The 27,683-nt window shown below is 38.2% G+C and overlaps 1 protein-coding gene across 1 annotated transcript in view; it reads right to left on the bottom strand.

Moving 5' to 3' along the window:
• Positions 1-27,683, bottom strand: part of ATP8A2 (ATPase phospholipid transporting 8A2) — a 587,729-nt gene that overhangs the window by 352,450 nt on the left and 207,596 nt on the right. The gene's annotated exons all lie outside the window — the stretch shown is intronic.

The following is a 27,683-nucleotide window of genomic DNA, read 5'->3' on the forward strand; positions in this document are numbered from 1 at the left end:
AATCTGCAAGCAGCCCAAACGTCCCTCACAGGAGAAAAGACAGCACATTATCCTATAATGTAATAATACAGCAGGAAAAGGACCTACACATGTATTAAAACAGGAATACGTTTTTTAGCACAATGTTGAGTGAAAATAAGTAAAACCTAAATGATCACATGCAACTGATTTTTTGAAGCTCAAAAACAAGCAAAACTAAACAATGCTATTGTTGCGGAAAACTGTTTTTAAAAGCCAGAGAATAATAAACACAAAGTTCAGGACAGAGGTGGGAGTGAAAGGAGAAGGAAGAGGCAGTAGGGGATTATCACAGGGAGGATTCAGAAGGAGCCCCCTGTTGGGTGTTGCATTCATGGCTGTTCATGGCTTGTCATGTCTATTTTGTGTCTATTAATATTATATATATATATATATTAATAATAAGATAATGATACAGAGAGATATGATCAGATCACTGAGGAGAAGTAGGGAGGGGCCATAGGATAAGTGTGCTGAGACAACAGCCTAGGATGGGATTGAATGAGAAGCTGAATGCCTCCAGAGCTCATGACATTATGGACAAGAAGATTTGAAATAAAAGAAGGGCTCTCATATGTGCAGGCGCGGCTCTCTCTGGCTCTCAGGCTCTTCCTCAAGGATGGCTAGATGTTGGCGCTGCAGCTGCCTGCATTTACCAATGGATGTTATTTTGTATGGGAAGGAACTCTAGGCATAGCCTAGGATTGGGCTGACCTGGCAGAAGGTGGCAGGTTTGTTCTTTGGATGTTCTAGGTGGAATAGGCTCTGAGTGACTAATTCATGTGGAAAGATGTTATTCCAAAATTATGAAACTTTTGAATAAAGACTCCTTTCCTTTATTACCAAATCTTTTCCTCTGGAATTTTGCCTAAAGGGTAGCAGCAGACAGCGTGATCCCAATTGCTGTTCGGTAACAATAGTATCTTCTGGAAAACTAAGAATATTGGGTAAATTCGAGATAGCATATACCTAGAAGTAATAATTTACAGACCTTGAGTGAGATCTGGTGGTATCAAGGATAATACTCATCATGGGACTCTTAGGAGGCTCACACACAAATACTGAATGACTGTAACATTGTTCATGGAACTTAAAGTAGTCACTAATACTATGAGGCATAGGAAAGCACATTATAAAGTATAATTTAATCAATCTACTCATTCCTTTCAATTTTTTTAAAATACTAACCGAGGACATTTTTTTTTCATTGCTTTTAGAGAGAGTGGAAGGGAGAGACGAAGAGAGAGAGAGAGAAACATCAATGCGAGAGAGAGGATATCAACTGATTGCCTCCTGTACATGGGATCACACATGCCCAGACTAGGAATCAAACCAGCAACCCAGGTATGAGCCCTGACTGAGAATTGAACCCACCACCTTCTGGTCATAGGATGATACTCCAACCAACAGAGCCACACTGGCAAGGGGTCCACTTATTTCTTAACGTCTACTCTGAGCCAGGCAAGGGTCTAGGTAGAGACACAACCAATAAAAGTATTTGATATTAACTTGCTCCAGACAAAAGTTTTCAGAATTCTAAGATACTCCTTCCCTATCCATTCCCCACATCCTGTCAAGTCCACCTTCTGCACCTCTCCTGACAATCAGTAAGGTTTTAACCTGATCCTCTGTCACTCCATGATCCTGGCACCATGTCCCCTGCCCTCATCCAGTCTTCCTCATCCAGCCTCCAGGCATGCAAATCTAGATGAAGCATCACCTCATCTCAGAATCCCCATAGAATATTAGGGAGCAATCTCCTTAAGCATTCTGCAAAAGCTCTATTGAAAACAATTATCTCACTGTCAAAATAGCTTGCATTTCTGTCTCTGCATTTAGCATTTAGCTGTGAGTCCCCTGAGGATAAGAGGCCAGCCACTTCTTTTTATCCCTCTCCAAAGCAAAGGGCCTCAGTGTAATTACAGCAATTCTGTTTCAGATAGGGGACATTACGACACTCTAATTTTTACACAAAGGAAAATTCAAAATTGGAGCATGGCTTATAAAGCTTCCTAGAGCCTGGCCTGGGCCAAGCGTTCCAGCCCCTTAGCCCCTAGCAGACAGTATTCCCTGAACCACTGAACAGAAATCATTCTACAGAATATTATAAGGATTCCATGCTTGACTGAGTTTGGAAAGACCCTGGATTAAACCAATTTAAGTGGTTTTCTTGGCAGGGGACATCTCAGAGACTTTAAACGGGTTATGTGGTTTGAGACTCTCCAAAAATGGAATTTGAGATGCTGCACCCTCAAGCTCACTTGGCCACAACTGCCCCTTCACATGGAACACCTATTTACAGCCTGCAGTACAAATATTTAGCAGAATGTTCCCCAAACTACAGCAATTTCCTTTAAGGAATGGTTTCTCATTCTCCATTTTCCCATGTGTTTTTGAATTCATTTTGTCAGGCTTAACTTTCCCCAATTTTTGCACGCTCCTGTCCCACATTTCCCTTTATTTCCAGAGTGCTCTGTACAGCTGTTGATGGCTTTCACTTTTAAAATGTTATGTGGGTCTTCCTCCCTTACATAAGCATGGTGGTTTTGGTCTTGTATCCCCAGCAAAGTTCCTGGGACATAGTATGAGTTGAGCCATTCTAGAGAAACAGAAAAAGCACACATATATGCAAATTCACTTTTTTCCCTGGTTTTGCTCCTGTAGTTTTTTACATTAAAAGGAACTTTCCTCAGAGAAATTTCAGGAGAGATTTCGCAGTTTCTCTTTAAAAAGAAAATTGCTTGCTAATGATCTGGTCACTGTTTTTATGTCTTTCAAATCAACTGCTAACCACTACGGGAAGTACTGAGGAGGTTAGTCTTTATAGCCCTAATGTTACCAGGCAGGGGCCTGGCCTGGCCCTGAGAGGGTCTGCCTGGGGCCAGCTTTAGAGTGTGGGTTCTGGATTTCGTGCAGGAAAGAGCTCACAACACAAGTCCAGCTGACTATGAGGATACATGTATTAAATCTGGGAACAATGAAACAAGGAAGGGCTTAGCATAGAAGAAGCAACAGGAGAGCCTAGGCTGACCTGCCTTAGCTCACTGGGAAGTCAGAGAAAAGGGGGCTTTGGGGCTGGGTTCAGGGAATTAGCCTGGGACCAGCTGCCAGCTGCCCACTGCCTTAGAGTTTAGGAGAGGTGTGCCTGTGAAGAGGTGGGGAGGTGGGGGAAGGAAAAGGAAAATGGCTCCGGCTGCTCCCCGGAGGGAGAGCACATGCACCCCACATCCTTTGTCTTGAGGCTTTTCTCTCTCTTGCAGGTGGGAATCTTAGGGGAGGTGTCAGGGGGGAGGGAGTTTCAGTAGAATATTCATCAGTTCTCGGAGTGTGCCCTTTCAGGGTCGGGGTATCCACTGATTGATCAGTGACAGGACAGGGGTCTTTAGTCACTGCAGTGATAGTCTTGTCTTAACTTTGCCCACCTGGTTTTGCTTCTTTTGGGGCCTGTAGCTAAAATACAGCTGAAGCCTGGATGTTATCTCCAGGGAGAAAAGGCCAGGGGAGGAGGGGTTACCCTGGGGGTGGCGTCCTTGTTTTCCCAGTTTGCCCTGCCGGGACCATCTGCACCTGGCTGTGATTTGCTTGGTCACTGTGCTCAGCTGTCTGTCTCAGTTTCCCTATCCCACTTGCCAAGGAATTCTCCTACCTTCTCCCTATCCTGTCCCAGTAATTCTCTCTGGGAGGCCAGAAGAGAGAAAATTTCAATTTGCAATAGCTTCAATAGAGTTAGAGGAGGCAAATGGAAAGTACACGTCTTCTTTCAAATGTTTTTTGTTTGTTTTTTTTCATTGAAAAACAAAGATACTATATATACTTGGACTTATTTCCAACACCACTATTTGGTATAGGAGAATTTAAACAAAAACTTCATTAGTTCAAACTTCCTAGGAGAGTCTTATGAGATCATTTAGTCATAATTTAAAAGCCCTAAGACAAACTATTACTCATTAATTTTTGAATTTTTGTATAGCTTAGTTTTAGGTTGAGTTTATGGCTTGTTATAACTTTATTTCTAAATGATCGCGTTACAGGACCAACAAACACCTGTGCCTAATGGTACTCATTGCAGTTTGAGCATAATGTCACCATTTCTCTGGGCTAGGGATTTAGTCACCATGCATTTACTTTTAAGAAATTATTAATATTCATGGGTCCAATTTATTTGATGCCTGCTCCATCATGAGCACAGTTCCAACTGCAGCAACAGTCCCCTGAGAAAATCTGAAGGCATTTCCAACAACTCATTTTGAGATGCTGTCTCTTAAAACAACTGTAACCAAAAGGGGAGACAGCTCATGTCTAAGTCAAGCTTGACTGAGTTAATCCACTTTAAATCCTTACATCATTTGGCGAAGTTTTCAGTAGATATTTAGATGCAGCATTAAAGTTCATTTTTTTCTCCACCACTTTTAATATTCAGGTGGTGTTTCCACCAACAAAAATATTTGCAAGGTACTCTTTATTTCACTATGATCTTGACTTAATCGTTGTTGCATCACATCCAACTTATCTCACACCTAAATTTCTGAATGCAGAACTTTCCAATAGGTAAACTTACAGAAAGTGGTTACCAGTCACCATCATTATTGTCATAATTGTTATTGTATTGCTGTTATTGAGAGGGCTTGGTAAGAAATTAATTTTGATGCCCACAGAGAAGATTTCTAAAAAGACAAAGACCTGATCTTCTCAGGCACACTCTCTGGTGCCTTCTCTTGCCCTCTTTTTGGAAAGGAGGGCAGGACTGGAATTCAAATAAGCTACTCTAAGACCAATGATGTATATACCCAGCTACATATTCTCAGAAATCACTCTACGTACAATGAATTCTTTTGAAAAGAGACTCACAAGCAGAATGTGAACTATTAATGAATACTCTAGAAAGAAAGTTCTTTACATGCTTATCCGAAAGAGGTAATTACTTGCTTTGTGTGTATAGTTGGAGAACCAAAATTCTAACTCTATTTGTAAACTAAGTGTACTGGGCCAGCTCTATATCAATCTCAAAGGTTACTTACAAAGGATACTACCAAACTGAAGAGAAATCTAACCTCGTTTTTCTTTGCTGAAGGGAATAAATAGAAGTTTGAACAAACCAACCAGCAGGGCCTTCTTACTTAAAAGGTTGAATCACAAACCATTTATTGCTCAGGCATAAACACATAACCACACTATCATTCATAGAGAAGTATGCAGTGCTAAAGTGTCTTCATAACCTCCTCACAGGAGAAGGGATGAAATGATTGAGGGGTGAGCGGAAGTCCACCTCTCTCACAGAGAAGGGCAGCTTTCTAGCTGAGTGAGAGAATTAATAAGGCTTCTCACCACAAATACATACATTCCCATTCTTCCTCGGAATTTCCACAAAATTAAAGATACTCCCTAGCAGCCTCTCTCCACATAGCAGCTCAGGACCCCACCTTTCATTCAACTCCACCCCACCCAATGAGCTATCCTGGGGCTCTGGTCTCATTCATGGCCCACAGCAGCAAACAAGTTAAAAGACAGATGAGCTGAAGGACTGGGTTTTAGGGTAAAAATTGGATGAGTTGTGACTATGTAAAGCTGAAAGATGTGGAGGTATGAATATTGTAGAGAAGAAGCAAACTTTGCCCAAAATATGCCACATTGATTATTTTGAATTAAAGTTACTTCAGAAATAGCCAGTATAAAAAGAACACTCTGACCCTCTTTTGTCCCCTTGAACAAAGGAGATAAATCTCCCTTCTGAAAGGAATCCTCCCTGCACCAAGAGACAGAAAGACACACTTATTACCAAGAGATAACTACAAAGGATATGGGTTAGGTATGGTGAGGGGAGCTCGGGCAGGCCTAGGGTGCAAAGTCCTCTCTGTGTCCTTTTGCCTCTGCATGGCATGACAAACATTTGTTACCAAACATTTGTTCTTCCCATGCCCTGTACATTGTCTTCCTCCCCCACTCCCACTTTTTTTAAGTCCTCACCTGAGAATATGTTTATTGAATTTAGGGGGAGAGAGAAAGCTGGGGGGCGGGAGGTTGGGGAGGGAGAAAGATTTTTGGCCTACACCATGCATCCTGACCAAGAATTGAACCTGCAACCCAGGTATGTGCCCTGACCGGGAATCAAACCCCGCAACCTTTTGGTGTACAGGACAATGCTCCAACCAACTGAGCCACCTGGCCAGGGTGTCTTCCTCCCCTTTGACATCCCAGACTTCTACTCCCTTTCTTCTTAGCTCAGAATAACATATAAGCTTCAATTGTTTGACTGTCTTAGGCCCTCATATTCTTATGGAGCCCCCACACATAAGTAGTTAAATTTGTTTTTTAACCCTGTTAATCTGTTTTATGTTAATTTGATTATTAGACCAGCAAAAGAATCTAAAAGAGAAGAAATGTTTCCTTCCCAACAATATGTATTGGTAGCTGCATTTTTAAAATACCCTATAAAACCACTAATAATGTTCCATTATTAAAGGTAAATGAGCATCAGCCTAGTACATTTAGGTATAACATTTGTCCCCTAAAGCTTATGAATAAAGCAGGAGCCTACCAATGTACTCTTTTCACAGATAAGCAGCACACACTTTCTTTTAGGATCGATATAATCATGAGCCAGTATTGGCAATATGCTGTTGTATAAATATCAAGTCTGGATCACTTCAAAAACATAAGTCTCTTTTCAACTCACCTTAAAAACAAAAATATATAAATTTATCCTGGAGTAGACCTAAACACATTAAATTTATTCTGAACCATCAGGTAGAGCTGTTTTCAGTCTTTAAAAAATATTCTAAATCTATGTCATAAGGTCCAGTATGGTAACTACCACCCACATGTTGCTAGTTACATTTAAATTTAAATTTAATGAAATAAAAAATTCAGTTCTGCAGTTGCACTAGCCACCTGTGACTAGAGGTAGCTGTTACAGACAGCACAAATGAGCATTTCCAATACTGTAGCATATCCTATTGAACAGTGCTGTTTTAAGTTCTGAAGACTATCTCCCCCCAAGCAAAGAACATATGTATGGCTTTTTCTTATTTAACAATTACTTGGGAAAATTATTTACTTGCTGAGTCAGAAACTGAGAAGCAAATTACACTCAGCACTTTAAAACTCTAAGAAAACCAACAGTCAACAACTCAAGATGCAAATACTGTAATTAAGCTGTGACAATGGAGGCACCTGGCGCAGGTGAAGCCTGCGGCCTCCTGCACAGCCACAGGCCTTTGAACCAGACTTAATCCTCCCAAAGGACCCCATGTCAGTCCCAGAGGCCCTCACCACTCTTGTAAATTAAAATGAGGTTGAGAAATAGAACTCCTAGGATTTTTATTTTTCAACAGATGAGGTAGTTGCCTTTGGTACGTCCAGAGTATAATAGAGAATAAACATCCTATTCATTAGCCAATAAAATTGCTCAAGTTATGAGTCAACACTCCATTTATCTGATTATCATCAACATGTATTATTAAGAAGCAATTTTGCATGTATTAACATAAGGGTTATCTCAATATTTCCTGTAGAACCATTCCCTCCAGGAAATACTTGGAAGATCTCTTTCTATTCAGAAGAGTACATAAGCAGCAGCTAGTTGCACTTAGCAAACCAGAGCTCCATCACTTAAAATTGTTAGCCTGAAGCCAGGCTTCATCAATGAGGGGATGTGGACGAACACTGATGCATGTTAAATGAGGATTAGGGATGGGGCACATTAGCCAGGAAAATTGACACTGTGAAATAAGTGTCATGCCAAATTAATGCTGTCATATGAAAAAGGGAAAGGGCTTAGTCTCATTGATTAGTCATCTCTATGGCGACCTGTCACTCCTCTTGGACACATGACAGTACCTGGTGTGGACTTTTTCTCCAATGGGTTTGTGTGACTTGTAAATTATTCTGTGAACACATTATTTCCCACTAATTGCAAGCAAAACTAGAAATATTTCAAGGCCACACAATTAAATCTCTGAACCACCTAGCATTGGGTTTATGTGACCATATGGTCTCAATTCACTTAGAAATAAAATAGTAGAAGCAAGCACCAAAAAAACCCTAGGCCTGATATTCCCACCCAGTCCCCTGCTCAGAAGAGAAAAAAAAAAGTGTCTTTAACAGCATGAGGGTGGTGTGCACGTCTATACTAGAATAATAAGAATCACTTTCTTTAAAAGAAATTGCCAACACAAAGTTTTTAGTGCTATAAATACAACATCATTTCTAAAGTCATTGGTTTTGCCATAAAACTAAACTGTGGCTGCCATATGAACTGCAATCTCGTATTATTCCTCTTTCCCCACATGTTAAGGTCTCTCTCAAACACCAAAATAATAAAAATATTAGTGAAAGTTGTCATAGAGAGCAGACCAATTTACACCACATGTTGAAGCAGGATTTCTTCCTTTGAGGTCAGGAGTTTTTACTGAAAAACAGAAGCTACACTGGCCTAAACAGAGACACAGAGCAGAGGAAAAGTCGGTGGGTGGGAGGGCGGTGCGTGACCACTGAGAGAAAAGAAAGAGAAAGAATGCCAGAGAACACTCTGATGGGCCTGCTATCTAGTTTATACCATCTGCTTCACACAAGAACATGGCTGTATAGCACAAGAGCAGAGCAGGAATTTGTGGACACTTCTGACAATCCAATATGGAGTCAATGTCAGTCACGACAGTTATGGCAAGTGCTATGTCAAGACTGAGGTAATGGGATGTAATAGGAACACCCTTAGGAGGGGCCCGGAACACCCAAAACCACAAGTCTGGACACTTGGATAAGGACTCCATCTGGATTCCAATACGAGTGAGAACTCCACCCTTGGTGAGCTATAAGAACTCAGAGACCCGACCACTCAATGCCTGAGCTTTGGCTGTAGCATGGGTCATGCTCCAAACCCAATGGGACTTCCACTGCACTGGACATGTGCACCACTGTAGCCGCCTGCCTTGAGACAGATGCCTGCCTCACCACTTGCAGACAACACCAGTGAGTGGGTCTTTGCACTGAACACTCACTCAGCTCACTTCTATCATGTAAGCTTCCCCTCTCTGTGTATAACCTGCATTTGACTCTGTTGGCTTATTGGCAAGGTCTCCTCTAATAAACCTTGCACTGTGGAAAGACACAAACATGTGTGACTCCTTTCAGGGATGTTCCCTTGCTCACAATAGTCTTTCTAAAAAGTATAGCAAATTTCCAAATTAAAAAGAAAGAAGTAAAACTGTCACTATTTGTCAATGACATATATAGAACACTCTAGAGACTCCACCAAAAAAAAAAAAAAAAAAAAAAACTGTTAGAACTAATAAGTGAATTCAATAAAGTTACAGGATACAAAATCAATATACAAATACCTGTAGCGTTTTTATATACCAACAACAATCAGAAAGAGAAACTAATAAAACAATCCCATTTACAACTGCATAAAAAAATAAAATACCTAGGAATAAATTTAACCAAGAAAGTGAAAGACCTGTACACTGAACACTACAAGATGTTAATGAAAAAGTTAAAGACACAAATAAATAGAAAGATATTCCATAGTCATGAGTAGGAAGAATTCATATTGTTATAATGTCCATACTATCCAAAACAATCTGCAGATTTAATCCTAAAATTTATATAGAACTACAAAATACTCTGAATAGCCAAATCAATCTTGAGATAAAAAGAACAAAGAAAGAGGCATTCTATGGTCTAATTTAAAACTATATTACAAAGCTAAAATCAAAACAGTATGGCAGTGGCACAAAAACAGGCATATAAATCAATGGAACAAGATGGAGAGCCCAGAATAAACCCATGTATACATGGTTAATTAATATATGACAAAAGAGTCAATAATATACAATGGGGAAAGGACAGTCTTCTATAATTGGTGTTGGGAAAACTGAACAATCACATGCAAAAAAATGAAACTGAACCATTATCATACACCATACACACACACAAAAAACTAACTAAAAATGGATTCAAGACTTGAAGGTAAGATCTGAAACCATAAAACTCCTAGAAGAAAACATAAGTGGCAAGCTCCTTGACATTGGTCTTAAAAAAAAACTTTCTAGATTGACACCAAAAGTGAAAATAAACAAGTGGGACTACATCAAACTAAAAAGTTTCTGCACAGCAAAGGAAATCATCAACAAAATGAAAAGGCAACCCATTGAGTGGGAGAAAATATTTATAAATCACATATCTGATAAGGGTTTAATATCCAAAAAAAATATAAAGAACTCATACAACTGTATAGCATAAAAAAAATAATCCAATTTTAAAATGGGGGGAGAAATTTTCCTGAAGAAGACATACAGGTGACCAGCAGGTGCATTAAAAGATGGTCAAATCACTAAGCATCAGGAAAAGGCAAATCAAAACCATAATGACGTATCACCTCACACTTGTTAGAGTGTCCATCATAAAAAAGACAAAAAATAACAAGTATTAGGGAGGTTGTGGAAAAAATGGTTTACATTGGTGGAAATGTAAACTGATGCAGCCACTATGGAGGTTCCTCAAAAAATTAAAAATAGAACTAACATTTAATCCAACAGTTTCAGTTCTGGGTATCTATCTGAAGAAAACAAAATCAATAAAGATAGCTTCACCTCCATTTCATCTCAGTGTTATTTATAATAGCCAAGACATAGAAGCAACTTAAGTATCCATCGATGGGTAAATAGGTAAAGAAACTGTGATACGCTGCACGCGTATGTGCACAGGCACACACAATTAAATGTTATTTAGTCATAAAAAAATAAAATCTTGCTGTCTGCGACAATACAGATGGATCTTGAGGACACTACGCTAGGTGAATAAATCAGAAAAAGACAAATACTTCATCATCTAACTTATATGTGGAAACTAAAAAAATAAAATAAAATCCAACTCAGAAAAAAGATTGGTGATTCCAAGAGGCTGGGGTGGGAGAAATGGGTGAAGCTGGTAAAAAGATACAAACTTCCAATTACAAAATAAGTAAGTCATAGGGGTCTAATGTACAGCAAGGGAATTATACTCGTAGTTAATACTGTTTTGTATATTTGAAAATTACTAAAAGAATAGATCTTAAAAACTCGCATCATAAAAACATTTTTGTAACTATGTATGGTGACAGATGTTAACTAGACTTATTGTAGTGACCATTTTGCAAGAAAAAAATTTAATTTTCATCTTTCCCACCAAGAAAAGAAACTTGATGTAATCTATGCCTTCATTATAGTGTTTTAACTAGTTCTGATTTATAAAAAAAAAAAAAAAAAAAAAAAAAACACCAATTAAACCTCTATTCTTTTCAATTATATAATTAGCTATTCTAACAAGTAGGTGTTGAGTCACCTTGCACCTAGCCTGGAGGCCATAACGATGTATAGCTAAGATGTTCACTTGATGCTCCCGTGCATTCACTCCTCACACACTTTTTAAGTGCCCTGGGAGAGGCTGAGGTCAGTCTCTGTTCTCAAGAAGACTATGGGCTAGTGAGAGTACAGTACAGACAAGTCAGAAGATAAATACAAGAGTTACAGGGATGGTGACCAATAGGCCACAGCAAGGCCACACTGTCCTGCAGGAGAGAGCCATGCCCAAGCACCAAATGAGGTTTTGGATGTTCGCAATGCAATTTGCAATGCCACTCTCACACAAGACAGTGGGAAAGAGGCAATGTTAAGGACTGAATCATGTCCCACAATACTAAATATATTGGAGCCCTAACCCTCAGTATCTCAGAAGGTGAACTTATTTGGACCTGGAGTCTTTTGCAGAGATGATCAAAAAGGAGCCCAAACCCAATATGACCAGGGTCCATATGAAAACGGGAGATTCAGACACAGATACTTAGGAAAAACAATGTGAAGATACAGGTTGACAATGACCATCTCCAAGCCAAGGGAAGCCTGAGGCCATCAGAAGCTGCAAGAAAGGCTTAGAACAGATAATCTCTCACAGCCCTCCTTAGGAATCAACTCTGCTGGCACCCTTATCTTGGACTGCTAGTCTCCAGACCTGTGAGGCAATCAATTTCTGATATTTAAGCTCTCCAGTTTGTAGCAGTTTTGTTACAGCAGCTTAGGCAGACTGATCCAGATGTGATGTCCAAGTTGAATCAGGAAAAGAGGAGAGGCTAGTCAGACACAGGGATCAGGATAAACAAAGGCAGGGAGAATGAAAATAATTCGGTGTATTTGCCAGTGTGGACTACAGAAATAGAGCCTTATAGTGGTGACTGGGAGGTTGGAGAGACATTCTAGAAGTTGAGAAATGCATTATGATTAATTAACATAAAGGACCAAAGCAAAGTTGTATCACATTATCTTAAAGAGAATAAAAAGCTCCTAGGACAGTGGCCTTAACTATAATTTGCCTGAAAAAATTAACATTAAGGAAAAAAAATGTGGATCTAAAAAAGTTTAGTTTAAAATGAAAAGACTTAAAAAGAGGCCAATAGCATGGGTTATCTAAATCAACAAAAGGGGAGTATCCTAAAAGCGTCCAGCCAGGCTTTACAGGAGTCTATCACAGAGACAGAACCATAGCACCTGATTCCATTAAATACTTAAATTATAAAACAAAACATTCTTCTATCCTGAGTCCAAGTTCACCAAACAACCTTCTGATAGATAACATGTCTTCTCAGATAATCTGCTCAGCCCAAGCCATACATTTATGAGATGGAATTTTCATTGTCGAAGATACACACTTGCATCCTGGCTCAGAGAACCTGTGAGCTTTGACGGCATCACCAGACATGGTCATGTCTGAACCCAACAGGACAAAGTGGGCATCAGAACGCCAAGGTGAAGACATTCAGCCAGAGTGAGTCATCTTGCCAAGAGATATGATGCATTTCTCCCAAGCTTCCCCATCTCAATCAATGGAGTCACACTGCATCTAGAACAGTCCCACCTCCTTCCATGTCCTAAAGGCCGCACATGACCTGCTCTTTCCTCACCTGCTTCTTGACCTCATGCATCACACCTTGTTCACTAGGCTCTGCCTTGCTACCACCTCCATGTTCACCCAGCGCATAACCTCAGGGGCAGCAGGCGGTGGGTGGGCTGAGGTTGAATTTACCATTTCCTCGGCACTGCACGCTCTTCCCTGGCTCTCTCACCATTATTAGGTCTCAGTCCAAAGGCCACCTCCTGACTCCCCTGACCACCCTATCAAAAGATGCCCTCCATTATCCCACAACTCACTCCTTAATGCCCCAGCCTGCTACTTGTCCTTCAAGGCATGTATGCTATCTTGATGATTCATTTAGTTTTTGTCCACCTCCCTGTGACTAAACTGTGAGCTCAACCCAAGGGACCTTCTATGTCCTTTTTAGCAACTTATTCCCGGTGCCTAAAATTGCACTCAACACCCAGCAGATGTTCAATAAATTTTTTGAACCAAAGAATAAAACCTCTTGTTAATAAGCATCCAGTCTTCATTCCTTGAACTTGGAATGGCAAGTAAAAATAACTTCAGATTCAATTTTTACTATGAAACATCTGAAACTTCAGAACAGCTAAAATACAGTAAAAAAACAAAACAAAACAAAAACAAACAAACAAACAAAAACTGGAGCCCTGACAGCCGGCCTCAGCAGTTCTACTTACTTATATGACCTTCGAAAACTCACTTCCGAGTCCAACCTATCCATGTGTGAAACAGAGACAAAGTCAGTCACATCATAGGCTGTTGTGAGAGTTGAATAGAAATAATGGATTTATGTACCAATGAGTGCCTTTGGTTCATAAGTAATTTTATTTAATTTTTAGTTACTCAAAGGTCAACACAAAACTCAAAATAACAGTAAAAGTGATGCAAAAGGACTGTATTTTCAACATCCTATGGAATGAAGTGTTAGCAAAAATCTCCCTTCTGTGAAAGGAGCAACAACCACCAGAGCTCTGCAGTAACAAAAGCTGTAACGAGACACCCAGCACCCCCACATCCCCAAGACCTTCACTACTCACTGTTCCAATGCATTAATGTTGGTTCCCACAAGAAGGTGTAATTTAATAATCTTTGAATTGCTGAGGCCTGTGTATTTTTAAACCTGAAGGCTCAATGAGCAGCTGAAGTTCAATCACTATAGTAGCCCTTGTAATTTTAGACAATTACTTCACATGGTATAGAAAACGTTGGAAGTAGAGCCATATATTTTTAAGTTACATTTGCACTCCTACATTTATACACCCTTTTATAAACACTTAATGTTTTCAAAGACTGCATTTGTTCTTCTTCAAAAAGGGATCTGATAGAGAAAAAGGTTTTCTCTTATTAAAGAACACTTCTCATGTTTCTTGATTACTGGACTCCGACTTGTGTGTCCCTCCAGATGAATAGTGTCTCCAATTCTCTGCTTGCTGAGACACCAGCCCTGGATCTACAGCCAAGCTCAGTTTCCCCCACCACTAAACGTTTATTTTTCTCAGTGCCCCCCACCTGCTTACTTAAAGTTCTCTTCCCCCCAAAATGTGACTACATGTAACTGATCATGCACAATCCACTGTTGCTGTGAAGTTTCCTTACACCATTAAAGAAAAATATGACCTTTTCGTGTATTTTGAGACAATTCAAATGCAAAAACCTTATAGACATCAGCTGATCCAAGTATGCCACAAGCAACACACTACTGCAGAAGGAATGAATTTCTTTAAAAATCACATAGTTGTAAAACTTACAGGAGCTAAAATAGAAGTGAAAAGCTTAGAGGGGTGGTCATCAGGAAAATTATACTAATCACTTTATTTGGATAAATTGACTATTTTTCTGAAAAGCAGTTCACATACAGACAAGACCACCCCTAGGCAAGTGAAATTCACACAACTTGTACTTACTCAACTATTAATAGCAAATCATCTACCTGATAAACACATAATTGCATACATACCTCAAATGCCTTTAGTGCATTTAATTTTGGGAAATACTGTAATTTGTGCTTGGGAAGGACACTCGTTGTTCAACCTTTGTGCAATATTTCAAAACATAGGTGCCATTAAAAATATGCAGAAAGACTAACATTAAGTATCTTCAAGTTAACTGGGTCTTCCAACAACTTAGCAAAATATAAATTAAATTGAGATGAAATTTAAAAAGGTAAAGCACTTGCCTACAGTTTCAAAAATTAGAGAATTAAGGTTATAACTCAACAGCCTGAGGCAGTTTCTATAATTTAATTTCCTCCAAATTTCTTTCCTTTCCCTCTTCTTTATTCATAAGCCACAAACTACAAAAAGGTGATAAAGGGATTCTAGCCCCTTGGCTTAACCAGTGGCCTCTTCCAAAGCCATAAATGCCACACATCAGGGGCTCAGACTGACCAGCCACAGAAAGAAAAGAGAGGAATATGTCAGCTAGTTAAGTAGAAAAAAATGCACAAATGAAAAAGACAGAAAATACACCTCTTAGGGATTTTAATTTAGTGATGGTCTTAAGAAACATCTACATGCAAAATGTTTTAAGTATCTCTAACATCAAGAAATGATGTCTTAACAAACAAGTTTACAGCCCACTGAGAAGAACAAGGCAAGTACTCCACTATATCATAAAGGGCAAGACTCACTCCTGACATAGCACATGGAGATCTAAATCTGGTTTGAGAGATGGAGCAAAATCAAAAAAGTCAGGAAGAAATGATAGTTCACATGAGCAGGGTTAGAGTTAGGGTTTTAGGAGTGAGAATTGGGGAAGAGAACTAAGTGAGAAATTCATTCAATATACTGAGTTCTATCTTGTTAGGAAACATGCTAAATGAACGGGGAGGAGTTGGTTCAATAAACAGCAGAATTGTAGAGAAAAAGCAAAGAAAGAGAAATTTGGTCCATCATTGGGGGTGGGGGAGCATTCTACAACATATAAAAGGTTAGAGCAGTTTTTTTGCCTTCAAAGTTAAAAATCTCCAATGTCGAAAAGTCCATGAAGGTGAAAAATCCAAAGCAAAAAAAAGAAAAAACTTGGACATGATAAAATCCAAAAATGAGACTAATTAATTAGAATAACCCTAACCCTATATATATATTTAGTGAATTTATAGAATTTTTCTAGTCACATCTTAAAATCCTTCCTTAAAAAAAAAAAGAAAAAGAAAAAGAAAAACCCTTTTAATCACTTCTGAGAATAACCTTTAGAAAAAAAAAATCATAGTCCTAGTTTTTTTGTTCAAGTTTCATATTTGGGGTTTTTTTTGGGGCGGCGGGGGTGTTGCATCTTAGAATATGTTTTTAAAATTCAGTTGCTCATAATTTATAACAAAATATTAAAGACATTTAATTTAAAAGATTTCTAATTTTTATTTTTAAATAAAGAAAACTTTGCAAATCAATTTTTCTCTTAAACTAATATGATGACTTAGGTCTGTAAATGACTCTACACTACAATGAGCCCTATAAAACATTTGTTTCAAAATATTTCATCCATTCTCAAAGTATGGGAGAGAGACATAGGAAGGGCAGAACAAGATTCGTTACCTTTCTAGGTTTCAAAGTATAACTTTATATCCCAGCATCCCACCTTCTTGTGCTCCCCTTTCTCCTTGCTTTCTGGCATCATCGCTCCTCGAGTTGTTGCTTACCTCATTCTGACTGTCCCCCATTTTTTTTCTAAGAAACTAAATGTGCCAGTTGCCAAAAATCTGCTTAGCTCTACTTATGCACCTCCCTCTTGGCATATAAATTCCCTGAAGTAAAGTGTTAATTTATAAAAATAACACATGGTTAAGGTGTGATTGAATCACATCCACAGGACGAAATTCAAGGCCCACTTTGGATTTTAACAACATTGAACTTTAGAGGTCATCTGCTCTAAATTCAGTGCAAATTTGTTTTCTACCATTTCTGATTTTGTCAACAACCTTTCAATACTTCAAAACAACAACAACAACAGATTTCCAAGTCCCTGAAGGGGAATCCATCATCACAATACAGGCAATCCTACCTCCTTTCCGCTCCCATAATTTTCTTGATGATGGAATGTTTCATATATGTATATATATGAAATCCTTCCTGCTCATATGTATATAAATAATTTATTGGGGTGGTATTGATTAATAAAATTATATAGGTTTCAAGTGTACAATTCTGTAATACATCATCTGTATAGTGTATTGTGTGTTCACCACCCCAAGTCAAGTCTCCTTCCATCACCATTTATCCCCCCTCCCCACATCGTTTTACCCTCTCCTACCTCCCCCACCTCCCTTTCCCTCTGGTAATCACCACACTGTGGTTTGTGTCTGTGAGTTTTTTTCTTTGTTTAATCCCTTCACCTTTTTAACCCAGCCCACCACCCACCCTCCCCTCTGCCAGCTGTCAGTCTGTTCTCTGTATCTATGAGTCTGTTTCTATTTTGTTGGTTGGTTTGTTCATTGGATTCCACATATAAGTGAAATTACATGGTACTTGTCTTTCTCTCACTGGCTCATTTCACTTAGCATAATGCTCTCCAGGTCTGTGATGGGATCTTTCTTATATACCAGGACCGAATTTGGTAAATAATCACCATTTGCTAAAATGAAGAAAAATGGGCTCATTCTAGAAAGGTAGGATGGTTTTTGGTCTGTCAAAAAACAAAACAATAAAAATAAAACCACCTATGACAACCTCTATAAATAACACCTCTGGTTAGAAAGAACAAAGATAGAATACATTTTTATTTCTAGAATGCAGTCTTATTTGATTTTTTTAGATTATTTACTCATCATTGTGTACACCCTGATAAAAACTCAGAATTACAAATGACCTAGTAGAGTTCCTATAGAAAGAGGCACACAGAATATATATTTTTCCCCATGAACTGAATTGATAATTAGTGAGTATTTGCCACATGCATGCAAGAAAAAAAAATTTACAAGGTTACTTTGAGAAAGGATTCTTCTTTAATGTTCTCAAAACTTTTAAACACAGATATAAAACTATATGCCTATGTTTCATAATATAAGAATAAAAATGTATTATGGTTAATTTATTGTATGTAAATTTACTTCAATATAAAAATAACATTGCATTAAATAAAACCCAAGGAAATTGTACTTAAAAGAAAGGAACTAATCTCTCAGCCCTGCAAATTACCTCAAGAATTTCCAAGGTCAACATTTACAAACATTATCAGCCTGACATAACATTAAAATAAGTACATTTAACTCTGAAAACCCCAGGATAATGTCAAGAAAGCAACAAGTAACAGAAAAGGTTGAGCAAAATAAAAAGGCAAAAGTAAAAATACTCAGTCAAAAATAGGCCATATATCATGGTTAAATTGTCATCCAGTGTTTTCAGCAATATGAGGAATAAGAAATCTGACATTTTACACATCTAAGTATATTTCATACTTATTAGTGTACAAAATTAGTTATAGTAAGTGCATTTTTCCTATTTTTTTTTAATTTTGTTTTTTGGTTTTTCAATTACAGTTGTCCCATGATTTCCCCTATTGCCCCACCCACACAGCCCACCCCTTCTCTCACAATCATATCCCTCCCCGTTGTCCATGTCCATGAGTCATTTATACACATTCCTTGACAAAACCCTTCCCTTACTTGTCCCCCTTCTTTCCCTCTGCCCTCCCCTCTGATAACTGTTATTCTGCTCCTTGTCTTATTTAGTTCATTTGTTTATGTTGTTCTTTAGTTTCCTGTAGTAGGTGATATCATATGGTATTTTTCTTTCTTTGCCTGGCTTATTTCACTAAGCATAATTCTCTCTAGTTCCATCCATGTTGTCGCAAATGACAGGAGTTCCTTCTTTCTCTCTGCTGCATAGTATTCCATTGTGTAAATGTACCACAGTTTTTTGATCCACTCATCTACAGATGGGCACTTAGGCTGTTTCCAGCACTTAGCTATTGTAAACAGTGCTGCTATGAACATAGGGATGCATAAGTTCTTTTGAATTAGGGTTTTAGGATTTTTCGGGTATAATCCTAGCAGTGGAATCACTGGTTCAACAGGCAGTTCCATTTTTAGTTTTTTGAGGTAATTCCATACTATTTTCCATAGTGGCTGCACCAGTCTGCATTCCCACCAACAGTGCACTAGGGTCCCCGTTTCTCCACATCCTCGCCAGCACTTGTTGTTTGTTGATTTGTTGATGATGGCCATTCTGACTGGTGTAGAGTGGTATCTCATTGAGGTTTTAATTTGCATCTCTCTGATGGCTAGTGATGTTGAGCATTTTTTCATGTGTCTATGGACCTTCTGTATATCCTCCTTGGAATAAGTGTTTGTTCAGTTCCTTTGCCCATTTTTTAATTGGGTTGTTTGTTTTCTTGATGTTGAGTCATATAAGCTCTTTATATATTTTGGAGATCAGTTCCCTGTCTGTGATATCATTGGCAAATATTTTTTCCCATATGGTTGGTTTCCTTTTCATCTTGCTGATGTTTTCTTTTGCTGAGCAGAAACTCTAGTTTTATGTAGTCACAATTGTTTATTTTTTCCTTTATTTCTTTTGCTTTAGGAGATGTATTCATGAAAATATTGTTATGTGGGATATCTGAAATTTTCCTGCCTATGTTTTCCTCTAGGACTTTTATGGTGTCACGGCTTACATTTAAGTCTTTGATCCATCTTGAGTTTATTCTTGTGTGTGGTGTAAGTTGGTGGTCTAGTTTCATTTTTTTGCATGTCCCTGTCCAGTTCTCCCAGCACCATTTGTTAAAGAGGCTCTTCTCACTCCATTTTATGTTCCTTCCTCCTTTATCAAATATTAGTTGGCCGTATAGTCCTGGATTTACTTCTGGACTCTCTATTCTGTTCCATTGATCTATATGTCTGTTCTTATGCCAGTACCAGACTGTTTTGATCACAATGGCTTTGTAGTATTGTTTGATATCTGGTGTTGTGATTCCTCCTGCTGTGTTCTTCTGTCTCAAGATTGCTTTTGCTATTCAGGGTCTTTTTTGGTTCCATATGAGTTTTTGAAGTATTTGTTCTAGGTCTGTGAAATATGTCATTGGTATTTTAATAGAGATTGCATTGAATCTGTAGATTGCTTTGGGTAGTATGGCCATTTTGATGATGCTGATTTTTCCGATGCAAGAACATGGTTTTTGCTTCCATTTATTTGTATCTTCCTTAATTTCTTTCTTCAATGTTATCTAATTTTCAGAGTACAGGTCTTTTGTCTCTTTGGTTAAGTTTACTCCTAGGTACTTTATTTTTCTTGTTGCTATAGTAAATGGTATTTTCTTTTTTGTCTCTGAGATTTTATTGTTGGTGTACAGAAATGCCTTAGATTTCTGTATATTTATTTTGTACCCTGCGATTTTGCCAAATTCACTTATTATATCGAGTAGTCTTTTAGTGGAGTTTATAGGGTTTTCTATGTATACTATCATGTCATCTGCATATAATGATAGTTTTACTTCTTCTTTCCCAATTTGGATGCCTTTTATTTCTATTTCTTGTCTGATTGCTGTGGCTAGGATTTCCAACACTATGTTGAATAGGAGTGAAGAGAGTGGACATCCTTGTCTTGTTCCTGATTTCAGGGGGGATGCTTTCAGTTTTTGTCCATTGAGTATGATGTTGGCCTCAGGTTTCTCATATATAGCTTTAATTATGTTAAGGTATGCTCCCTCCATTCCCATTTTGCTGAATGTTTTCATCATAAATGAGTGTTGTACTTTGTCACATGCTTTTTCTGCATCTATTGATATGATCATGTGATTTCTGTCTTTCATTTTGTTTAGGTGATGTATTATATTTATTGATTTGCAAATATTAAACCATCATTGCACCCCTGGGATGAATCCCACTTGATCGTGGTGTATGATCTTTTTGATGTATTGCTGGATCCTGTTTGCCAATATTTTGTTAAGGATTTTAGCATCTATGTTCATCAGTGATATTGGCCTGTAGTTTTCTTTCTTTGTTGTGTCTTGACATGGTTTTGGAATTAGAGTAATACTGGCTTCATAGAAAGACTTTGGGAGTTTTCCCTCTTCTTGGATTTTTTGGGATAGTTTGAGGAGGGCAGGAGTTAGTTCTTCCCTAAATGTTTTGTAAATTCGCCTGTGAAGCCATCTGGTCCAGGGCTTTTGTGTGCCGGGAGATTTTTGATTACTGTTTCAATTTCCTTCCTTGTTATTGGTCTGTTGAGACTTTCTACTTCTTCTTGATTCAGTTTTGGAAGGTTATATGTTTCTAAAAATTTTTCCATTTCTTCTAGGTTGTCAAATTTCTTGCCATACACTTGTTTGTAGTAATTTCTTACAATCCTTTGTATTTCTGTGGTATCAGTCGTGGTTTCTCCTTTTTCATTTCTGACTTTGTTTATTTGGGTCTTCTCTCTTTTTTTCTCAATAAGTCTGGCTAAAGGCTTGTTGATTTTGTTTATTTTTTCAAAGAACCAACTCTTAGTTTCATTGATCTTTTGAATTGTTTGTTTGGTCTCTTATGTCGTTTAATTCTGCTCTGATCTTGATGATTTCCTTCCTTCTTCTTACCCTAGGTTTTGTTTGTTGTTGTTGTTCTAGTTCTCGTAGCTTTAGGGTTAGATTTTTTATTTGAGATTCTTCTATCCTTTTCAGATATTCCTGTATTGCTATGAACTTCCTTCTTAGACTGCTTTTGCCATGTCGCATAGGTTTTGGGCTGCTGTGTGTTCATTATCGTTAGTTTCCAGAAATTTCTTGATTTCTTCTTTGATGTCATTGTTAACCCATTCATTATTTAATAGCATGTTACTCATTCTCCATGAGTTTCGATGTCTTTGATTTTTTTTTTCTATGAGGTTGATTTTTAGTTTCAAGGTATTGTGGTCTGAAAAGATGCTTGATATGATTTCAATTTTCTTGAATTTGTTGAGGCTTGTTTTATGTCTTATCATGTGGTCTATCTTTGAAAATGTCCCATGTGCATTTGAAAAGAATGTATATTTTGCTTCTTTGGGGTGAAAAGTTCTATATATATCAGTTAAGTCCATGTGGTTTAGTGTGTTGTTCAATGCCTGTGTATCCTTGGTGTTTCTATGCTTCAAAGATCTGTCTATTGTTGATAATGGAGTGTTGAAGTCCCCTACTATGAGTGTATTGCTGTTAATATCATTCTTGTGGTCTCCTAGTATTTTCTTTATGTACTTGGGTGTTCCTATGTTGGGTGCATATATATTTATCAGTGTTATATCTTCTTGATGGATTGTTCCCTTAAGTATTATGAAATGTCCTTCTTTATTTCTTTTTATTGCCCTTACTTTGAAATCCATCTTGTCTGATATGAGTACTGCTATCCCAGCTTTTTTTCATGTCCTTTTGCTTGGAATACTTTTTTATATCCCTTTACTTTCAGTCTGTGTATATTTTTTGTTTTGAGGTGTGTTTCTTGTAGACAGCAAATATGTGGGTCCTGTATTCTTATCCATTCCGTGACCCTATGTCTTTTAATTGGAGCATTTAATCCATTTACATTTAAGGTTATTATTGGCATGTATTTATTCATTTCCCTTTGTACCTGTGTTCCTCTCCTCTTTTTTTCTTCTTTTTCTTAAAGCATTCCCTTTAGCATCTCTTGAAATGCTGGTTTGGTGGAGATGTATTCTTTTAGTCTTCCTTTGTCTGAGAAATGCTTTATTTCACCTTCCATTTTGAATGAGAGACTTGCTTGGTAGAGTATTCTTGGTTGTAGGCCTTTGTTTTTCATTGCTTGAAATATTTTTGACCGTTCCCTTCTGACTTGTAGTGTTTCTGTTGAGAAATCGGTCAATAGCCTTATCGGAGTTCCCTTGTATGTTATTTGCTGTTTTTCTCTTGCTGCTTTTAGCATTCTCTCTTTGTCTTTGAATGTTGCCATTTTAATTATGATGTGCCTTGGAGTCGGTTTTTGGGGGTTCCTCTTCATGGGACTCTCTGTGCTTCTTGAACTTGCATAACTTTTTCTCTCATCAGGTTGGGAATATTTTCTGTCATTACTCTCCTATCAGCTTTTCTACTCCTCGCTCCTCTTCTTCTCCCTCTTTTATTCCGATGATCCTGATATTATTTTTTCTCATACTATCCTGTAATTCCCTTACATCTTGTTCATATTTTTTCAATCTGTTTTCATTTTGTTGTATTGTCTGGGATTTTTTTCTACATTGTCCTCTAACTCATTGATCCGATCCTCTGCTTCATTTAGCCTGCTTGTTATGGATTCTACTGTGTTTTTCAGTTCAGAGACTGTATTCTTCATTTCTTCCTGGTTCTTGTTAATAGTTTCTATGTCCTGTTTTATGCTGGTGTAGTTCTCTGCAAGTTCCCTGTAATATTCTTGGAGCTGTTGGTAACTTCCTTGGAGGTTGTCGTAGTTGTTTTTGAGGTTGTCGAGTATATTGAGCTTCTTCACCACCATTGTTTTGAATTCCGTGTCTGACATTTGGGCTATGTCTATTTCATCTACCTCTCTTTCTGGGGATTCCTCTTTTCTTTTCATTGAGAGGTTGTTTCTGCATCTTACCATGTTGGATTCTTCTTGTTTGTTTTTGATTTTTGGATTTGTCTGCTTTGACTTCCCACCTTTGTGGTATGAGATTTTTTTATAAGAGATCTGGGGGTTTCCCTGGTGCAGTCTCTTTGATCTCCCGAGTCTGATGTTCTTGGGATACCCTTTATGTCATTTGTTTATGCTGCCTGGTTATATTTCAGATGCTCTTTGGTAGGATCTTCCCTCTGGCTAGTTGATTGAAAGTCACTCTGTCCACTTTGTCTTGAGTTCTTTTGTGGAGATGCTATTAAAAATATAAACACACAGCCCAGGCAGGAAACCCACACCCTCAAAAATATCCCCCACCCTCTATCCCGCTTTCGTCAGCAAATGAGCCAGTATTAATATAAATGTAGAGAGATTAGGGCTTTTATACTATAGGAAGAATAGATAAGAGTAGTTTTTAAAGAGGAAAAATATAATTTTTGAGAGAGGTGATGATAGATTAATAATAGTAGCAAGTAGTGTCGAAACTATGCAAGACAGTAGGTAATATTTACATTGTATGTTAATAATAATAAAGGAAAAAGAGAGAAGAATGCAGAATATAATAAGAAAGTGGAATTGGATAGTATTAGATTTATATAGTAGTTATATTCTATTTATTTAGTGTGAAAGGGAGGCTAAACTAGACAGACAAACAAATAAACCAAAATTAAAGAGGAAGGATGAGAAGGAGAGATGGTATGAAACAAATTAAAGAGATAGTTTTTTTTAAATTTTAAAAAATAAAAGTAAAAATTAAAATTAAGAATAAGAAATTTAAAAAATTTAAAATAACATAAAATACAAATAAAAAAACTAAAATAGAAATAAAAATTTTAAAAAAATACAAAAGGAAAGTTTTCACTCAGTTCAGCCTTTGTGTGTCGTCTTCTTTTTCTGGATCCACAGCTGGTCTAATGAGGCAGGCCAGTGGTTCCTGTTCCTTGCAGCAGCGGTGTGCGCCCGTGGTGGCCGGCGTTCCTTTGGTGCCCGTTGGAGCCGGCCGGGGTGCTTGTGCGCGCGTGCACATATGTGCGCAAGGTGGCCTTCGCGCTAGAGTCAGGCCTGCCGAGCCGCCCGGGGAGTTGGTCTCCCGTCCCTTGGGGCGGGGCCCCGGACACTTGTGCACGGTGGAAGTGAGCATCTGTGAGTCACCGTCGCCCACTGTTCCCGCACCACAGTCGCCCGCCTTTCCCGCAGCCACCTGGGCGGGCACGAGCAGAGCCCACGCAAGTGGTCTGCGCTCCGGCCTGGCGCCCACTGGGGCTGGCCAGGAGTGTCTGCGCACAGTCTTCTGTGTGCCCAGCAGGCTCTCCCTGTACCTGTTGGGGCACTGATCTTATCGCATTTTTCCTAATTATTAAATAAACAGTTCTTGACACATTTCAAGGTCAGTGAGCCCTGCAGAAGAACACAGACACAAAAATAACTAGGAGGAGGTAACTACCCTGAGAATGCAGAGTCCAGTGGGGAGGACGGGTGGGACAATTATAACACAGCACGGGAAGCGGTCCCATGGAGGCTGAACGGCAGCTTCAGTAACCCTTCATCCCCATCCACAGGGACACTGCTCTATCTCAGCTTAACCTCCCTCAAATAACATCCCATCATAATGATCACAGATGTCTTAAGTGTTTTCATATTAGTTTAGGTCTCTTTTCTCTCTCTGGTTTCACACTATTTTACTAAAAATAAAGTTAGATGTCACCATTGGCTCACTGATTTTTATTTCTTCCACTTAACTATAGGAATCAAACAATATGATTCACAGTGCCTATTTCTAACATTCTGTTCCATTATTCTATTAGAAATGAAGTAAAAGGTTTTTAGTTCATTTGTTTTTAATCCTCACCCAAGGACATGCTTATTGATTTTAGAGAGGGAAAGGCAGGGAGGGAGGGAGAGAGACAGAGAGAACCATTGATGTGAGAGAGAAAGACACCAATAGGTTGTCTCTCACACATGCCCTGGATGTGGACCAAACAGAACCCATATCCTAAGTATGTTTCCCAACCGGGAATCAAAACTGCGACCTTTCAGTTATGGGACAATGCTCCAACCAAATGAGCCACACTGGCTATGGCAGTTTCTAGTTTTAAGATTTCTATCAAGTGAAAAACTGTGCTTGAAAACTGTTTCCAAACAGCAGGAGGATGTTCCACATTTTATATCTATTTCACTCTTCTCAACTTGTAGACTATGTTGTATTGTATATCAAATTGATATTTTATCCACTCTTCATATTATTGAATACATTCGGTATTAATCTAGACTTTACCACATATTTAACACTTTTCTTTCTTTTTAGTCTTTTGTGCAACTCAGATCTTCCACCTAAGTTCATTTTCTTTCTGTGTAACATTTCCCTTAGTAAAGTCCTCTAGGGGCACACTCAGCTTTTGTTTCTGCATTTTTATTCTAAACTCATTCTTTTTTATATAAGATATTAGTTTCAGATATATAAGAAAGTGATTCAATATTTGTATATATTGCATAATGATCACCACAGGCTAGTTAACATCCATCACCTCACATACTTTTTCCCATGTGATGAGAATTTCACAGATGTACTACTTGGCAACTTTCAAACATGCAATACAGTATTGTTAACTGTAATCACCATGCTGTACATTACTGCCTCAGGACTCATTCTCCTGTAACTGGAAGTTTGTACCTTTTGAACTCCTTCACCTATTTCATCCACCCTGCACCCACCTCCTCTGACAACCTCCAATCTGTTCTCTGCATCTCTAAGTTCCCTTTATGTTTGTTTGTTTTAGATTCCACATATCAGTGAGATCATAAAGGATCTGTCTTTCTTTATCTGACTTTTTTCCTTTGCACAATGGCTTCAAGGTCCATCCATGTTGTCATAAATGGCAAGATTTCCTTCTTGTTTATGGCTGAAAAATACTTATATTCATATATGATAAAGATGCATGTTGACTGTAGTTCAGTCTTAAGGCATCAACTAACTATTAGCATCACCTTTCTACCAGCGGTATGAAAATACCCCTGCCCCATGTGGGGATTCTGTTAAAAAAGGAAATTTTAACTATCAGTAGAACCTTAGATACTATCATTTCTAATAAAGGGCACAGTTTCCTTTATAATTCATTTTTACTTCCATTAATGTAATTCTTCACTGCTTTAGAGCTTAAAACAAATAAGTTTTCCAATAAGGTTGTTTTCAAGCATCCCAAACAAGGGCCCTCACTAAGGTAAAAGCATACGACCAGCCTCCTATACACAAGGAGGGCTAACTGCATGCCTCCTGCCCGCCCCGATACCCATTCTAGCACATGCTCACCCCACTGAGATGACAAATGTTTCCTGAAGGCACTGAGCTCATCTTGGGGCAGTAAGACCCTGCAGAAGAACCATTTACAACAATATCTTTCCACTTCTTCTCTTCCCACTTTGCCCCTGCATATGTCTCTGTTTCTCACTACTCAGAGGCCAGCTCACCCAACTATCCCTCACATATACAGGTGCTGCTCCAAAGGGACCACGGTAAGTCACTGTCCACCTGCCTGTTCAACTGTCACATTAAAAAAGCACTGAAGTCCTAGAAATAGTAGAGCCTTGCCAGTTATACCCATGCACCGGGAGACAATAATATCAGAAATCTATGTGAAATTAAACACAGGGACTTATACCATCAATATCATAAGTTGTTAACTATATTAAGAAATCTTTTTCAAAGGGTCACCTAAATATCTATCCATGTTCATATGGTCTTTCAGCCCCGGAACAAGTTTTTATAAGACAGGCACCTTAGCCACAAGTTCTAACACTGCTTTCATGAATGTAACATGCTTAAATGCTGGGAAGTTGCACATTATTTACAGACCAATATCAATTTCTACACTGTTTAAAGTCATAATATAAAACACGGGAAGCCATAAGTTAGCAAGTATGAGCGCTGTATCATGAGGCAGCAGAAACTGGTAGATTAAATAGACTAAAAAAGTTCAGCCTATTACAAACATATACGTCACATCACTGATTGCTATCTTGTCAAACAGTAAGAAGCACTCTCCTTTCTTTCCCTATTTCTAATAGTTTTTATCTATTTTGTGTATTTTAAGTGTATTATTAAGATTGATGAGGGAAAGCTCAGAGGGAACGATGAAGAAGGAGGGGTGTTTCTTAAAATATTTTCCCCAGGACTATGCTAATTTTTCCAATTCTGCAGCAATAAAGAAAAAACTATGGGAAAATATAAACATAAATAATTTAGCAAATCTCATGA

Source organism: Furipterus horrens, unplaced genomic scaffold (genome assembly GCF_987537825.1).
Source record: "Furipterus horrens unplaced genomic scaffold, mFurHor1.1.pri manual_scaffold_4, whole genome shotgun sequence".
Taxonomy (NCBI): domain Eukaryota; kingdom Metazoa; phylum Chordata; class Mammalia; order Chiroptera; family Furipteridae; genus Furipterus; species Furipterus horrens.